The sequence below is a fragment of the Mustela nigripes genome, chromosome 12 (genome assembly GCF_022355385.1).
Source record: "Mustela nigripes isolate SB6536 chromosome 12, MUSNIG.SB6536, whole genome shotgun sequence".
Lineage (NCBI taxonomy): Eukaryota > Metazoa > Chordata > Mammalia > Carnivora > Mustelidae > Mustela > Mustela nigripes.
In genome coordinates, this window is record NC_081568.1 from 38736872 (window position 1) to 38754034 (window position 17163).

The 17163-nt window shown below is 35.6% G+C and overlaps 1 protein-coding gene across 2 annotated transcripts in view; it reads left to right on the forward strand.

The window, feature by feature from the left end:
* Positions 1-17163, forward strand: part of NDUFS4 (NADH:ubiquinone oxidoreductase subunit S4) — a 114381-nt gene that overhangs the window by 25683 nt on the left and 71535 nt on the right. The window lies entirely within an intron of this gene.

The following is a 17163-nucleotide window of genomic DNA, read 5'->3' on the forward strand; positions in this document are numbered from 1 at the left end:
TATATTATATTAATGAAAATATATAATATGATATATAATATATTATATATAAATTATATAAATTTATATATTTAATGAGATATATTATAAAATATATTTAATGATTATATTTAATGAAATTGAATTATTATTAAATGTATTTAATGTATGTATATATATTTATATTCCATCCCTGAATACTTCATATTTTAAGTAAATTACCACTAGTCAATGATGGATTTTAAGCAAAGGAGTGGAATGATTGGGCGTAATTACTTGGTGAAGTGGAAGATGCCTTTAAGAATAATAAGACTAGAGTCAGGGAGACCAATTAAGTGATTGTTGTGTTAGTTGAGGTAGGAGGGAATAAGGATAGAATCAGTGGATTTGGTATTGCTTTGTATTTAATTGGACAGAAAAAGCTGTTTACATTTTTTAGAGAAACTCTGGAAAAGATGTGTTTGTTCATCTTTTGTAGGGTTCCTTTTCCTATCTTGCCCCTAAATGAGCTGGTAGTGTTGTTACTAGAGGGAGAGAAGTGAACATTTCTTTGTACAGCAGGCACTCCATGCCAATTACTTAACATGCTATTTAATTCTGCCAGTCATTCTGTGAGGTATTATTATCCTTATTTTTGCAGATGAGGAAATTGAAGTGCAGAGTTGTGAAGTAATTTGTTCAAGATCATATTGCTCTTAAGTGGTAGATCTGGAATTTTAACATGGGTCTGACTGATTCTGAAGTCACTACGTGACCGTTTCTCAAATTGTTTCATGAAGTTTAAAAAAAAGTTAGAGTTTTTTTCCTTCTGAATGTATTTGTAATTATTCCTAATCATGTAATCATCAGCCTTTAAGAAATTGTGTGCCCAAGAGTGCCAAGTTTGCTAAGGGACAGATACTTCATCTTTGAATTGAAGAGTAAGCAGTACTTACCAACTAGCTTTCTCTGTGATGGAGTATTGCTAGATGATGAATATGAATCTGTTCAGTTTTCAGGTCTTGTAATTTCAGGTTAGATTTATTGCATATTATCATATAAATATATATTTATGATAAATCATAATTCCAGTGGTTTTATGGCAGTTAGAAGTTTTAAACTAAAAGATTCCTAAACTGAAGGAAATAAGCAACAATTTAGAATACTTCAAAGTGAAGATAAATGAGGATAAAATACATAGCTTCCCCTCTCCCCCCAGTTAGTTAAGCTGTCCCAAGACGAAACAGTAGTATTAAAGCTGGTATGAAGCAAATCATCTCATAGTTCATACCTGTAAGCTTTGGAGCTAGAAGAAACTAAATCATGTTGCCCTTAAAGACAAAAAAAAGTGACATCTTGATTCACTTGAAAATGGTACACTCTTAATATGTAATACTCCCGATCTCAGTCAATGTGAAACAGACATCATACAATTTAAATTCTCATATGGCATTCCCTAGAGAAGTACATGAGTAGAGAATTGTATCAGTCAAGATACTAAACCCCAAAATATCTGTGGCTTAAACTAACAAAGATTCATTTCTTGTTCTTGTTTCATGTCCCTAATTGGACAGCCAGAAGCTGTTCCTCCACCATTTGTCCTCACTTGGGAAGTGAGACTAACCCCTGTTGGTTTCTCTGACAGGGGAAAAGAGGCATTGATGCACTGACTTTTTTAAGGCTACTAGATAGTGTCACTTCTTTTTCTTTCATTGGCTGAAATAAGTCATATGCCCACACCAAACTTCAGAGATAGCAGTGAAGTGTAATCTTACCATATGCTTGGAATGAGAGCTAAATTACTGGGCATAACTATAATGATTAACACATAAGCCTTATGAGGATTATAGAGAATTTTTTTTTTTTTTTAAGTTTTTATTTAATTGTCAGAGAGACAGTACTCACATGTGAGTGCAATAGCTCCGGGAACAGCAGGCAAAGGTCTGAGCAACAAGCCTGATGCAGGGCTTGATCCCAGGACCTTGGGATCATGACCTAAGCTGAAGCCAGACACTTAACCATCTGAGCCACCCAAGCATCCTGAACATAGATTATTTTGTGTGGTTGATCAATAAATTAAGACCCCCCCCCACTTTTTAAAGATAGTACCTATGAAGTAATACTAATGTGATGAATTAAGGATCTTGATGCTAAAAGGTAAACAAGGTAGATAACTGAAAATGTCTAGTAGTTATTTATTTGACCAGTCAGTTGGTTTATCTGGGCTTGCTTTACATTGTGTTCTATTCTTTATAACTTCATAAGTATATTAAGAAGTTTTGCTTTTAACCACTATTAATGACATACAAAGTGTAACTACTGTGTAAAACATGTTGAAAAATGGTGCTAAAGCAACAGTCTGAAAAATCACTAAAGTGGTAATTTGTATTAAGTGTGTTAGTAAAGTTTCACTTATTTTGTGTTACAGACATGGACTAGAGATTTTTTTTTTGAAAAATATGCTACCTGAGGCAGTAGAGAGAGTGATATATTAAAGTTCAGCAGCTTCAATTTGACCTTCTAGAAATTTGTGAAGAGATGAGTTATAGATAGACTTCTGCATACATCCATGAAGAAGCTTTTTCTAGGCAAAGTTGTACATCTTTGGCTTTGACAGACTTGTATGTGTATTCCTCCTTATTAGAGGTTGTAAACAGGATCAACAGTTTCTTTACAAGGCATACTCTTTTTTAAAGATTGTAAAATACACATAATGCAAAATTTACCATTTTTAAACATTTTTAAGTGTACTTCAGGGACATTAAGTACATTCATATTGTTGTGCAACCATCACCACCATACATCTCCAGATTTGTTTTTTTATCTTCTAAAACTGAAACTATCTACTCATTAAACAAAAGCTCTCTATTCTCCTCTCTCCGTAGTCCCTGGCAACCACCGTTGTACTTTTGTTTTTATGAATTTCACTACTCTAGGTACTTCATATGAGTGGAATCATACACTGTCTTTTTGTGACTGACTTATATCACCTATTACTTCTTCAAGGTTCATCTGTGTTCTAGTGTGTGTCAGAATTTTCCTTCCTTTTTAAGACTGAATAATACTTTGTTGTGTATGTATGTATATGTATGTGTATATATATATGTATATATATATATACATATATATATATACACACTAAGTTATTTTTAATCCATCCATCTGTGGGTTTCTTCCCCCTTTTGGTTACTGTGAATAAATTATAAAAATTAGTGAACAAATAATCTAGTCAGGTCCCTGCTCTCATTTCTTCAGGATATGTATATGGAAGTAGACTTGCTGGATAATATGGTAATTATTAATTTTTTAATGAATTGCCATACTATTTTCCATAGTATCTGTACCATTTTACATTTACCACCAGCAGTTCCATTTTCTTCACACTGTGCTAGCACTTGTTCCCTTCCCTTTGCTCCCTCCCTTCCTTCCTCATTCTAATGAGTATCTAATGAGTTGTACCTTTTGTTTTTGATTTGCATCACCCTGATAACTAGTGTTGTGTTGAACAACTGTTCATGGGTTTATTGTCCATTCATATATCTCCCTTTGAGAAATGTCTGTTCAAGTACTCTGCTCATTTTTGAATTGGGTTGTTATTTTGTTGTTGAATTTTGGTGGTTCTCTATATATTCTGGATATCCCTTTTCAGACTATGTAGTTTTCAAATACATTCTTTTTTTTTTTTTTTAAAGATTTTATTTATTTATTTGACAGGCAGAGATCACAAGTAGGCAGAGAGGCAGGTAGGGGGATGGGGGAAGCAGGCTCCCTGCTGAGCAGAGCACCCAGTGCGGGGCTCTATTCCAGGACCCCGGGATTATGACCTGAGACAAAGTCAGAGGCTTTAACCCACGGAGCCACCCAGGCACCCCTTTAGATACATTCTTTAGCCAATTTCTTTTTCTCACTGAATTATATTCCATTGCATGGCTCTACCACAGTTTATCAGTTCACCTATAAAAGGACATTTTGGTTGTTTCCAGTTTTTGGCAGTTATGAAAAATGCTGTGATAAATATTCTTGTACAGATTTTTGTGTGGATATAAAGCTTTTAATTCAGTTGAGTAAATACCTAGTAGCACAATTGCTGGATCGTATGTTAAGACCTTGTTTAGTTTTAAGAAACTGCCAAACTGTGTTCCAAATTGGCTGTACCATTTGTGCTTCCATGAACATGAGTCAGACTCCTTGTAGCTCCACATGCTTGTCAGTATTTGATGGTTTTTTAAAAATTTTATTTTATTTTATTTTAGCCATTCTACTAAGTGTGTAGTGGCATCTCATTGTTTGAGTTTTTAATTTCCTGATGAAATATGCTGTGAGACACCTTTTCATATGCTTATTTGCCATCTGCATATCATCTTTGGTGAGGTGTCTGTTCAGATCTTTTGCCCATTTTTTAACTGGGTTGTGTTCTTGTTGAGTAGGAAGAGTTCTTTATATGTTGTAGATACAAGTTCTTCATCAGATAATGCGTTTTGCAAATATCTTCTTCCAGTCTGTGCTTGTCTTTCCATGGTCTTTAAGTACCATCCACAGAGCAGAAGCTTTTAATTTTCATGAAGTCCAACTAATACATTTTTTCCTTTGTGGATTTTGCTTTTGGTGTTGTATCTCAAAACTCAGAAGCAAACCGAGGTACCTGGAGTTTAATGCTCTTTTCTAGAAGCTTGATAGTTTTGCTTCTTACATTTAGGTTTATGATCCATTTTGAGTAAATTTTTGTGAAAGGTGTAAGGGTGGTGTATAAATTCATTTTTTTGCATGTGGATATATTCCAGTTCCACTTAATGAAAAGATTATCTTTTCTCCATTGGCCTGCCGTTGCTTCTATCTCAAAGACAGATCGGTTGACTTTCTTTGAGTAGTCTATTTCTGGGCTCTTGGATATGTTCTGTTGATCTACTTGTTTATTCTTCTGCCAATGCCACACTATTTGGTTACTGATATATGTAGTGAGACTGAAATCAGTGTTTAATCCTCTGATTTTGTTACGTGTTGGATCTGTAGATCAAGTTCGGAAGTATTGACATCTTTCTAAGATTGAGTCTTCCTACCAACGAACACAGAATGTACCTTGATTTATTTAGAGATTTTGTGCTTTCATCAGTTTTCTAGTCTTGTTTCATATAGATCTTATATGTATTTTGCTACATTTACATCCATGTATTTATTTATTTTTTGATGGTAATGCAAATGGTATCATATTTTTAATATCACATTCCAGTTAGTCATGCTGGTGATATAAGAAAGCAATTGGTTTTTTATGTTAATATATCTCAGAAATTGCTCTTATAATTACTTTATAGTTCTAGGTTGTTTTTTGTTAATTACTTGGGATTTTTCTTTATAGATGTTGTTGTCCTCTGTAAACTAGGACAGTGTTTCTTCTTTTGTAACATACTTCCATATCATTTGGGATATCCTGCCTTTATCCAGTCTTAGGAGTAGTTACTCATCATTAAGTATGTTAGTTGAAGATTTCATGCATATGTTCTTTATCAGTTTTGGAAGTTCCCCTCTTTTCCTAGTTTGCTGAAGAGGTTTTAGTATGAATGGTTTTGGATCTTGTCAAATGCCTTTTATGTGACAATGTGAACATGTTTTTGTTTGTTTGCTTTTTGTTTTTAGCTTGTTGATGTATTGGATTATATTAATTGATTTTTAAATATTGATCCAGCCTTGCATACCTGGAATAGATCCCATTTGGTCATATTGTATAAATCTTTTTATTTTGTTGAGGATTTTTCATCTATGTTTGTAAGAGATAATGGTCTGTAGTTCTTTCGGTTTTTTGTTTGTTTTTGTTTTTTGTGGGTTTTTTTGGTGTTGGTAGTTAAGATAATGCTGGTTTCATCAAATAGGTTAAGACACATTTCCTTCTGGGGGGATGTCTGGGTGGCTCAGTCGGTTAAGTTGCTGCCTTTGGCTGAGGTCATGATCCCAGGGTCCTGGGACTGAGCCCGGCATGGGGCTCCCAGCTCAGCAGAGAGCCTGCTTCTCCTTCTCCCTCTGCTTGCTGCTCTGTCTACTTGTGCTCTCTCTGTATCTCTCTGTCAAATAAATAAATAAAATCTTAAAAAAAGGGGGGGGCGCCTGGGTGGCTCAGTGGGTTAAGCTGCTGCCTTCGGCTCAGGTCATGATCTCAGGGTCCTGGGATCGAGTCCCGCATTGGGCTCTCTGCTCAGCAGGGAGCCTGCTTCCTCCTCTCTCTCTGCCTGCCTCTTTGCCTATTTGTGATCTCCCTCTGTCAAATAAATAAATAAAATCTTTAAAAAAAAAATACATTTCCCTTCTGGAAGAGATAGATTGTAGAGAATTAGTATCATTTCTTAAATGTTTGGCAGAACCAGACTGTCTGGGACTGATGCTTGTTTGCTGCTGCTGCTTCTTTTTTTTTTGTAAGGTCATGAATTACTTATTCAATATCTTTAATAGCTGTGGGCCTATTTGGATTATTTCTTCTTCTTCTTCTTTTTTTTAAGGTTTTATTTAGTTATTTGACAGACAGAGATCACAAGTAGGCAGAGAGATAGAGAGAGAGAGGGAAGCAGGTTCCCCGCTGAGCAGAGAGCCCGATGTGGGGCATCCCAGGACCCTGGGATCATGACCTGAGCCGAAGGCAGAGGCTTAACCCACTGAGCCACCCAGGCGCCCCAGATTATTTCTTCTTGTATGAGTTTTGGTTGTTTGTGTTTTTCAAACAATTAGTTTAATTCCTCAAAGTTACCACATTTGTGAGCACAGAGGTATTTATAATATTTTTTATTATCCTTTTAATGACTATGGTATGAATAGTGATGACACTCTTTTTGTTTTTTTGTTTTTTTTTTTGTAAAGATTTTATTTATTTATCAGAGAGAGAGAGGGGGAGAGAGCGAGCACAGGCAGACAGAATGGCAGGCAGAGGCAGAAGGAGAAGCAGGCTCCCTGCCGAGCAAGGAGCCCGATGTGGGACTCGATCCCAGGATGCTGGGATCATGACCCGAGCCGAAGGCAGCTGCTTAACCAACTGAGCCACCCAGGCGTCCCGACACTCCTTTTGTTTTTGAAATTGGTAATTTTTGTCTTGTGTTTTTTTTTCTTGGTTAGTCTGGCCAGAGATTTATCACTTCCTCTGATCTTTTCAAAGAGCAGGTTATAGTTTTGTTGATTTTTCTTTACCAATTTCCTGTTTACAGTTTCATTGATTTCTGCTGTAACTTTTATTATTTTTTTCTTCTGCTTGCCTTAGGTTTATATTGTACTTTTCTATAGTTTCCTTTGGTAGAACCTTGGATTATTGAATTTAGACTTTTTCTTTTCTAATCTATGTATTAATGCTAAGTTTCTAAACTGCAATTGCTGCATCCAGCAGATTTTGAAAAGCTGTATTTTCATTTTCATTTAGTTCAGAATATTTTAAAATTGCTTTGAGGCTTCATTTGACTCAGTTTCTTTAGAAGTATGTTGTTTAATCTCCAAAGAGTTGGGAATTTTCCAGTTTTCCGTTACTGGTTTCTAGTTTAATTCCACTATTGACTAAAAGCATACATTCTATGATTTCTTCTTTTATTTATTTATTTATTTAACAATTTTTAAAAGGAATTTATTTATTTATTTGAGACAGAGAGATACAGAGAGAGAGAAAGAGCATGAACAGGGGGAGAGGCAGATGGAGAGGGAGAAGCAGACACCCCACTGAGCCAGGAGCCAGATGTGGGATCATGACCTGAGCCCAAGGCAGACGCTTAACTATCTGAGCCACCCAGTTGCCCCTATTTATGTACTTTTTAAAATATTTTTATTTATTTGTCAGAGAGAGAGAGAGAGTGCGCGCACAAGCAGAGGGAGAAACAGGCTCCTTGCTGAGCAAGGAACCTGAAGTGCGGTACTAGATCCCAGAATCCCTGGGATCATGACCTAAGCCAAAGGCAGACACTTAACCATCTGAGCCACCCAGGTGCCCTGATTTCTGTTCTTTTAAATTTGTTAAGGTGTGTTTTATGGCTCAGAATGTGACCTCTTTTTATTTCAACTGTATCTTTACTGATGTTCCTTTGGCTGGCTATGTACAGATTACTTGAAAATAATTCTTTTTTTTTTTTTTTAAAGAAGAGTGTTAAAGTCTCCCAACTATAATAATGAATTTGCCTTTCTTCTTGTAGCTCTTTTGATTTTTGCCCCACATATTTTGACCTTCTTTTGTTGGGCATTTATACCTTAAGGGTTGTTAATGTCTTCTTCGAGAATTGACCCCTTTCTCAGGATGTAAATACCCCTTTTTATTCCTGGTAATTTTTTTAAAGTGATCCCTACACCCACCGTGGGGTTCAAATTCATGACCCTGACCAAGATCAAGAGTCATTTTCTCTATCGAGTTAACCAGCCAGGTGCCTCTAATCTTAATAATTTTCCTTGTGAAATTTAGTTTTTCTGAGATTAATATTATTATTACAGTAAGATTTGATTACTGTTTTCATGTTTTATCTTTCTCCATCTCTTCACCTTAATTCTATCTGTATCTCTGTATTTAAAATGGGTTTCTTTTAGGCAACATACAGTTCAGTTTTTGCTTTTTAAATCCATTCTGACATACATTCTCTTTCAGTTGGTGTATAGTTGGTATTATTATGTACCGTGTATATATATCCTCTGCTCTCTTTCTCCCTTTTTTAGGTGATTTTTGCCTTGTTTTCTGAGAGTCTTTTATATATTCTAGATATTAGTGTTTTAACCACTATGTGGATTGTACTTATCATATCTGATATTTCCTTTAGTTTGTAGTACCCTTTGTTGTTCAGAAGTTATTTTGCTTTCACAGTTTGTGGGTATTGTGCTTTGTGTCTTGGTTGAGAAAACTTTTCCATACAAATGTTATTTTAAAAAACCCTTTTATTTTAGTAATTTATACACAACACAGCGTGTGTGTGTGTGTGTGTGTGTGTGTGTGTGTATCCATCTGGAGCTCTTTGGTAGATGGTATAACTATTTTATAATCGGATTTAAACATTTTTCTTCCATGAAAGGCTAGCCAGCCGTTTCTGTATTACTTATTAAATAGTCCATCCTTTCACCACTAATGTGAAATTGTACTTTTATTATATAATAGATTTACAAATCTACATTATCTGTTTTGGCACTATGATCTGTACTGTTTCTTATCTGTGTGTCGGTGTCTGTTTTAATACATTTTTTAATTATTGTAGCATATTAGTTGGAAAGGTAGATCCTGCTTTCTAGTTCTTTTTCAAAATATTCTTGGTTATTTTTGTGAATTTTTTTCTTCCCAATGATAATTAACTAATTTACATTAGTAATTGACATTTTTACAGTAAATTTGCTTCCAGTTATTTATAAGACATTCTAAAGTACAGCAACTCAGTTCCTGCCCTTAAGGCATTCCAAACCAGTAGTTATTTTTTCTTGGCCAGTATACTCAATGATTTGACCTTTGTAAATGTGAACTTTTCATATAGTCATTGTGTTTTGTAATATAATTGCTATCATCAGTATGACATCTGTTTTCTTATTCCCTTTTTTTTCACCTCAGTTCTGTTTATTTTGATAACCTGTTATTATAAACATGGGTAGATTAGTTTCTCCTTTCCTTTACATTTTCCGTCATGCCCTCCAATTTCTTCATTATCACCCTCCAAAACATTGCCCACATTCTCCTTTTACTCCTCAGTTTCATTCCAAAGTCTGTTATGTAAGCATAATTATCCCTCTTATGCCTCTTGCACAAATCTTTCCTTCATCTGTTGGATGACACTCAAAGGATTAGTTTTAAGTTTTTGGCTTGAGTTGTGTGCAGAGACACAACTGCTATTAGTCCATGCTACAAGTTCCTCCTGGCTCAGAAGAATGGGGAAAAGGATATCTACGAACAGGAGTCCTATAGGTAAAGATTAGAAATTTTGTGATAAATCTGAATTAGAATCAGGGAACTTGTTTGTGAATAGATTATAAGTTATTGTTATTTCTGCTGAACTTAACCAGAGTATTTTGTAACATCCTTTCCTTTCACTCCCTATATTTTCACAGAATATTAAAATGGTTCCTTGGAGGCACTGGGTGGCTCAGTCAGTTAAGCGTCTGCCTTTAGCTTGGGTCTTGATCGCAGTACCCTGGGATTGAGCTCCCACATTGGGCTCCTTGCTCAGCGGGGAGACTGCTTTTCCCTTTCCCTCTGCCTGCTACTTTCCCTGCTTGTGCTCTCTCTCTCTCTCTCTGTGTGTGTGTCAAATAAATAAATAAAATCTTTAAAAATAAGTAAATAAAATGGTCCCTTGACCCCCTTATCTTTATTTTTTCCATTAACAATTCTTTCTTGCGTCTCTCTAGTGAGTACAGTATTATGACAGTTTAAGTTTTCTCTGTTGATTTAAGATCTTGAAAAGCTTCAAGATCATTAACTTGAAAGTGATTGACCCAAATGCCAGCATATTTTAAGGCTGAGATAATTATTATGATATGGAAAATGTGCATATGTTTTTATTTTAATATTTCAGTTAGAACTCTTAGTAATATTTTCTTGTGGTTTAACACTTCTCTGTGGAACTAAACACTTTCTGATTTAATGGGAATTTGGATTATAATTCAATGTCCAATAAATTGACAACAGATATAATTGGTTTTAATCAAATGGTTGAGGATTAATTGATTCCTTAATAATTTCTATAGGATTAGGAATTTTACTTTGTAAGTTGATCCATTCATTTCTGGTTTTTTGAAGTTAGTGGTTCAATTTGAATGTTTATAAAATCATCCTCAGTTATTTGTAGGGATGTTTTTATTATCTATAGTTGGACACAGGCTACCCCAATATTCATTTCCTTAAAACCATAGTAGTCATTTGTTTTGCTCACAGATCTGCATTTTGGGCAGTGTTTAGCAGGGAAGTTTGTCTCTGCTCCATGTAATGTCTGCTGGGATGGCTGGACTTGGGCTGGAGGATCATTCACATGCCTGGCAAAGCAATGTTAGTTACTGATTTCTCCTCATTTGGGTCTCTCTGTGGGGCACCTTGAATTTCCTCACAACTTGGTAGTTGGATTCCAAGAGTGAATATCCAAAGAAGCAATGATCTAAGTGACAGGAAATGGAAATTGCTAGTGTTTTAAGGCCTGAGCCTGGAAATACAAATAGCCTCAGTTCTGTATTATATTGACCAGGCAGTCAGAGCGCTCAGATTCTAGGAATAGGGGACCTGCAACTCTTGATAGGAGGGATGAGTGTCAGAAAAATTTGGAGCCGTGTTTCAAGCTGCTACAAGTGATATGGGAATTTTATTCTCCTTAGTTGATAAAGTTAGTTTGCTTCAAAGGGAGAATAGTGTTAGTACTTTGAATCAGTACTATTTATTCTTATTCAGACACTGTTTTCCATTGAAAATGGTTTCTTTTTATCTTTTCACCATTAAGACTTTTTGAAGAGTGTATTTTGAAGTAATAAAAACAGTATTTGCAAATGTAAATGAGGAAAATTATAAAATGCCAATCAAAGAAGTCAAAGATCCTAATATATATAGACTGGAAGACTCGGTATTGTTAAGATGCCAGTTCTCCCCAACTTAATTAGTAGATTCAACACAGTCTCAATCAGAACCTCAGCAAGCTCCCTTTGTGGTATCAAGAAACTGATTCTAAGCTTATATAGAAAGGCAAAAGACTCCAAATACTCAATGTAATAGTGGAGAAGAATAACAAAGTCAGAGCAATGGTACTGACTTTACTTTGCAGCTAAGGTAATCAAGACAGTGTAGAATTGGTGAAGAACAGATAAATAGATCAACAGAACATAACCAAGAGCCCAGAAATAGACTACTCAGATAAAGTCAACCGATCTATCTTTGAGATAGAAGCAACGGCAGTCTAATAGAGAAAAGATAATCTTTTCATTAAGTGGAACTGGAATATATCCACATGCAAAAAAATGAATTTATACACCGCCCTTACACCTTTCACAAAAATTTACTCAAAATGGATCATAAACCTAAATGTAAGAAGCAAAACTATCAAGCTTCTAGAAAAGAGCATTAAACTCCAGGTACCTCGGTTTGCTTCTGAGTTTTGAGATACAACACCAAAAGCAAAATCCACAAAGGAAAAAATGTATTAGTTGGACTTCATGAAAATTAAAAGCTTCTGCTCTGTGGATGGTACTTAAAGACCATGGAAAGACAAGCACAGACTGGAAGAAGATATTTGCAAAACGCATTATCTGATGAAGAACTTGTATCTACAACATATAAAGAACTCTTCCTACTCAACAAGAACACAACCCAGTTAAAAAATGGGCAAAAGATCTGAACAGACACCTCACCAAAGATGATATACAGATGGCAAATAAGCATATGAAAAGGTGTCTCACAGCATATTTCATCAGGAAATTAAAAACTCAAACAATGAGATGCCACTACACATTTAGTGGAATGGCTAAAATCCAAAAAACCAACAACACCAAATAGAAGCATATGGAGCTGCAAGGAGTATGACTCATGCTTTCATGGGAACACAAATGGTACAGCCAGTTTGGAACACAATTTGGCGGTTTCTTAAATCTAAACATGGTATTAACATACAATCCAGTAATTGTGCTATTAGGTAGTTATCAAAATGAGTTGCAAAGTTACGTCCCCACAGAAACGTGCACATGAATGTCATTACCAGAAAAAACCTTAATGTTGATAAACAGATGAATGGATAAACAAATGTGGTATATATATTTTTCAGTTTTATTGCCTTAGGGCTTTTTTTTTTAAAGTTTTTTTTTTTAATTTATTTATTTGACAGAGAGACATCACAAGTAGGCAGAGAGGCAGGCAGAGAGAGAGAGAGGAGGAAGCAGGCTCCCTGCTGAGCAGAGAGCCCAATGCGGGACTCGATCCCAGGACCCTGAGATCATGACCTGAGCCGAAGGCAGTGGCTTAACCCACTGAGCCACCCAGGCGCCCTGCCTTAGGGTTTTAAAGAAAAAAAGATTATGAGTTACTATTACATAGCATTTCCAAAAGGAATTGTTAAAGTGGAACTATACTTTATTCCAGTTATTAGAATCACAGAGTCTCATCACTAAAAGAAACTTGAGAGCAACAAGTCCTCATTTTGCAAATTTACAAAGAAGGAAATTGAGGTACAGAAAGGTTAAGTGATTTGCTCGTAGAAATAGTAGGTACTAAAACCAGAGTTAGAAATAAGACCTCTTGAGGTGACTGGGTGGCTCAGTTGTTAGGCATCTGCCTTTGGCTTGGGTCATGATCCCAGAGTCCTGGGATCGAGCCCCCATGTCCAGCTACCTGCTCGGCAGGAGGCCTGCTTCTCCCTCTCCCACTCCCCCTGCGAGTGTTCCCTCTTTGGCTGTGTCTCTCTCTGTCAAATAACAAATAAAATCTTTAAAAAAATAAAATAAAAAAAAGATCTCTTATTTTCTATTTCCAGGATATCTCATTTTCTTATGGGAAACTTGTACCAAAAAACTAAATATAATAAATAGCTTGCTCAGTAATAATTACAGCCCTCATAGTTTATTCTTTGGGCTCAGAATTTAAGTTGACTCTTAAGAAACCTGGAAATGTGAAAAGGCCAATTAAGACAACAGGTAGGTAGACAGAAAGGCAAGTTCATGAGGCAAATAAAATTTTTAATTTCTCAAAAATAGGTACCAAATAGCAAAGTTAAAATTACAACCTATTTACTAATGATTATATATTGATCATTCCTACACATATACTTTTTAAGTGTTGTGATACATTGCCCAATAACACAAGATTATTTATATTTTGGCAGTTTTTGCCTTTGGCTCTTTGGAATTTGTGCTATTAGGACCATGGGTTTACAAATACCTATTTGAGTCCCTGTGCTCTCTGTTGACCCAAGGACCCGATGTGGGGCCCGATCCCAGGACCCTGGGATCATGACCCAGGCGGAAGGCAGCTGCTTATCTGTCTGAACCACCCAGGCACCCTGAGTCCCTGTTTTCAATTCTTTGGGGTATATATTGAGAAGTGAAATTGCTGAATCGTGGTAATTCTGTGTTTAATTTTCTTAGGAACTGCCATACTGCTTTCCATAGCGACGGCATGATTTTCATTCCCATCAGCAATGTACTGTGTTCTGGTTCTTTATATCCCACCAACACTTATTTTTTTTTGAAAACCATCCAAATAGGTATGAAGTGATATCTTATTGTGGTTTTGATTTATATTTCCCTAATGGTTAGTAATATTGAGCATCTCTTGCTACTGGCTAATTATATATAGATCTTTGGACAAATGTCATTCAAGTCCTTTTCCATCCTTTTCCCAGGTTTGTTTGTTTGTTTTTTTTCCCAAAGATTTTATTTATTTATTTACAGACAGAGATCACAAGTAGGCAGAGAGGCAGGCAGGGAGAGAGGGGGAAGCAGGCTCCCTGCAGAGCAGAGAGCCCGATGCGGGGCTCCATCCCAGGACCCTGGGATTATGACATGAGCTGGAGGCAGAGGCTTTAACCCACTGAGCCACCCAGGTGCCCTCTAGGTTTTATTTCTTGTTTAATGTTTTTATACTCTTATTAAAAAACACTTTATTTACTGCTGCCAATTTACTGATGTGACATTGTTTAAAGGCTAATCAGCAAATAGATATTTGCTATATAATTTACATTTAATCTAAAATTAACTGTAGCTTATATTTTATAGGTCTAATTAATTAAGTTTACTATGTTTGTAATTGACTCTAGATCTCTGTTGCTACCTTAACTATTTATAATTGGAGGAAAGTTTTTCCCTACATCTGATTTTTGATTTAAAAAAAAAAATTGCTGTTTTGGGATGCTTGGGTGGCTTAGTCAGGGCTTGGGTCATGATCCCAGGGTCCTGCGATTGGGTCCTGCCTCTGGCTCCTTGCCTAGCAGCAAGCCCAATGCTGGGCTCTATCCCAGGACCCTGGTATCATGACCTGAGCCAAAGGCAGACGCCCAATGACTGAGCCACCCAGGTGCCCCTTTAAAGTTTTTTCTTACAAAATGTTTTAATTGTGATTTTTAATTCTTTCTGGTAGGATTGTTTTACTTAACATCTTTTGCCACTTTTTTATTATTCTTTTATATACAGTCTGATAAAAATACGAGATTTTTTTGTCTGTGTATTTGTTTATAAAAGTTATGTTTCCAGAAAGTGATGTATAGCATCATTCTTATGGTTAGTTGGAGATAAATCTAAAAATTTTAAAAATACATCCTTATATATGCTTTAAAAAATTTAAGTTATGACTAGTATACAGTAAGGTTTTATTACACAGTTTAAGAGAAATTTGTTTAAATAAAAATCACTGTGTAATCTGAAGTTACACAGTTCATGGATTATAGAGTTTTAATCTGTGTAGAATAATTTGCAGTTTTGATCTAGCACTTCTCTTCATTAGAGGAACTCTGCAGCTTCATTTTCTTGAAATGTAGCTATGTTTTTAAATATTTCCAGTATTTCAAATTTTCCTGAGTTCTCTTATCATTGCCTAATTTTTTTCTTATATGGATTTGGTTAAGAGTATTCAGAATGTTTTTATTGTCATGTTATTGGTCTTAATGATTTCCATAGTAAATAGATTTTTAAAAGAGCTAATGATACTCTTTTAATACAACAACCAACACATGTATTTTAACTATTTGTGTAAATAATTTAAAATAATTTCCATGTAGATGTATTTTGTGTATATGTATTTCTTAGAAGGGTATTCAAAGTAATAAGGATTTAGGGGCGCCTGGGTGGCTCAGTTGTTAAGTGTCTGCCTTTGGCTCAGGTCATGATCCCAGGATCCTGGGATTGAGCCCTGTGTCTGGCCCCTACTCAGGGGGAAGCCTTCTTCTCTCTCTCCCACTCCCCTTGCTTGTGTTCCCTTTCTCTCTTTGTCACTCTCTTTCTCTGTGTCAAATAAATAAAATCTTACAAGTAATAAGGCATTACATTAATTTTGGGAAATAACTTACAGATTTTTTTCAAAATACATATTCATAAAACAAAAAAGTCTTTGTGTTATCGTTATCTTTAAATTACACTATTGGTACGTAGATTTTCTATAAAGCTGTGTACACCATAGCTGTTGAAAGTTGAACTTTTACATGAAATTTTTGCATTAGAACTTGGGGCACCTGGGTGACTCACTTGGTTAAGTGTCTGCCTTTGGCTCAGGTCCTGATCCTAGGGTCCTGGGATTGGTCTCCTTCTGCCCTTTCCCCTAGCTTGTGCTTGCTTTCTCTTTCTCTAATATAAATAAATAAAATCTTTAAAAGAAATAAAGAAGAAAGAACTTAATACTGTATATTCTGTTGGTTTTGAAATTTGAGTTATGATTGTAAGGACTCATGACATGACATAACATGACTCATGATTGAGTCATGATAAGCTAACTTTCAAAAGAGAAATCTACATAAGATGGCTTAATATTTTGGAAAATGTAAAATGTTAAATTTAATGATCAGCGACAGTACAGGATTGGTTAGTATAGACTGCAATGTATATATGAAGTAAAAAAACCCAAAAACCTGTTCTCTTTAAGTGATTTCTTTGGGATGAGGGTCAGATGATGCTAATATAAAGGAGCTAGCTTTGGTGCCCATTTTATTTCTGACTTAATATTTCTGTTTTAACTGTTTAGACTTTCTTCAGTTCTGTGAATGAGATACAGGACTAAACTAATAACATTAGTTAAGATGATCATAGAGGGTACCTGGGTGGCTCAGTCGTTAAGTGTCTGCATTGGGCTCAGGTCATGATCCCAGGGTGCTGGAATCGAATTCTGCCTCAGGCTCCTGCTCCCACTCCTACTCCCCCTGCTTATGTTCCCTCTCTTTCTCTATCAAATAAATAAATAAAAATCTTAAAAAAAAATAAAATGATGATAGAAATAATTTCTATTTAAACTACTTTTGTTTTGAAATTAGAATGAATTTTGAGCATTGTGTGAAATTAAGAGTGTTAAGTGAAATTAGTGTTTCAAAATTAGAAACTTTGTTAACATTATATAATTTTTTTTTTAAAGATTTTATGTATTTATTTGACAGAGAGAAATCACAAGTAGATGGAGAGGTAGGCAGAGAGAGAGAGAGAGAGGGAAGCAGGCTCCCTGCTGAGCAGAAAGCCCGATGTGGGACTCGATCCCAGGACGCTGAGATCATGACCTAAACCGAAGGCAGCGGCTTAACCCACTGAGCCACCCAGGCGCCCCAACATTATATAATTTAGTTC